This window comes from Octodon degus, unplaced genomic scaffold (assembly GCF_000260255.1).
Source record: "Octodon degus isolate 3935 unplaced genomic scaffold, OctDeg1.0 scaffold00325, whole genome shotgun sequence".
In the NCBI taxonomy this organism is placed as follows: domain Eukaryota; kingdom Metazoa; phylum Chordata; class Mammalia; order Rodentia; family Octodontidae; genus Octodon; species Octodon degus.
Window position 1 is genome coordinate 1,285,386 of NW_004524901.1, and position 1,927 is coordinate 1,287,312.

The following is a 1,927-nucleotide window of genomic DNA, read 5'->3' on the forward strand; positions in this document are numbered from 1 at the left end:
ATGTTATATTTTTAATTGTAATTTTATTTTATTTTGAAGAGTAAGAAGAAAAGCATGGAAAATGAAAACAGATACAGAAACAGGATAACATACAACATTACATATGTTGCAAACTTTTGAAATAAGAACAGCTGGTTAACAATGACTGACATATTATCTATTCTTATTACAGATCTGTTGCTCAGATTAACAGGTATAGTTATGAAAGGTGAGACATGTAATTGAATACTACCACATACTTTCAAGAAATCTTAAATTTTTATTGTGGTATCTCTTTTTTAATTATCTTCTTAAAAACTTACTTTAAGGAGTGTGTAGTAATAATTGATATGACATTAGAAACAGTACACACTTAGAAGACCAAGATGACAAATATTTCAAGGATAGCTTTTGTATTACACATTGCTGTCCCTGATATAGTTTCTTAATATGTAATGTACTAATTATTGTAACTGTCCTACTAAGTGCTTTGAAATTGTTTCATTGCTATTTTATGTTTTTCTCATTAAAATGGATAAATAGTATAAAAAATAAAGAATTAACTTAAATATATTTTTAAATAGCATATATCACCTTCTGGAGAAACATCTATGTAAAGCTATATAATTTCAAATAACAATTCTGTATGCTTTCCAATTCCCCTTGATAATTAAAACTATTATGAAAGATTTACTTATAATATGTTGATAATGACTTTCTTTAGCAATTGACATTAATGGGGGGTCAGGGAGATAGCTCAGTAGAATAAGTGCTTACCTGGCAAGTGCAATGGTTTGAGTTCAATCACTGGTTCTGCCAAAAATTTTTTAAAAAAGTCATTGACACTAATGTGACTTTTAATGATTAAAATCAGGATACTAATCATATGTACATTGAGATGAGGTGCTTCACTCTTCCTAGCATTTTTTCCAGCTTCATTTCCTTGCTTACTGTGCCCTCTAAGCAGCTCACTGTCCTTTATGGAGCCTTGCATGCTTTCTCTAGAGTATTTCCTCATCTTTGAGTTCAGACAGTGACTTAGTTTTAGACATGCAAGTGAGTGAACCTGACAGCTGTTGTCATTATCAGATAACATTTGTTATTATGAACCGCTATTGAGATGTAGCTATTCACACTCCACAAGCTTATTTATGAATCTCAGTAGCTATGTATAACAGTAGTTAAGACGGTACCACTTGGGCTGAGGCCAACCAGGAATCTACACCATCCTCTGTTATTTCCTGTCCATATGATGGCTATAAGTCTTACTTAACTTTTCTTAAAATTAACATCTTTGTTTATAGTATGAATACATTTACTGAATTTTAGAGGATTAACTGAAACAAAGCACATAAAGACAAATGTCAAGTGTTCTTACTCATATATGTGTGAAACCTAACAAGCCAATATAAAAGATCTACAGGATGAAACACTTGATAGCAAAGACAGCACATCAGTGGTCAAAATTTTATTAAGAAAGGAGGAACAAGTTCAGGAGAACAAGAGTACAGCACGATGACCACAGATAGTAAAATATATATCTATTCTGGAAACATTCTAATAGGGTAAATATAAAGTGTTTTCACCACAAAAGTAATGACCATTTGAGGCAGTCTACATGATAAAAGAGATCTAGGCTTTCCACAATGCATATATGCTTCACAAATTGCTTTATACACAATGCCCATACAGTGTTACATATAAATTAAGATAATACAAAATAAACCTAATTAACTTTACTTATTCAATATTCTGCAAATAAAAGGTGAAGGAAAAGATTTTAACAGACATCACAAAAGAAGAACAAATAGTCAATAATAAGAGACTTTGAAAATCTTTAGTCATCCAAGAAATGCAAAATAAACCCACCTATATTTTGTAATCTGAGCAACTATTTTCAAGATAACAATATACAACATATTGACCATCGTCAATTTTCTACTATCTT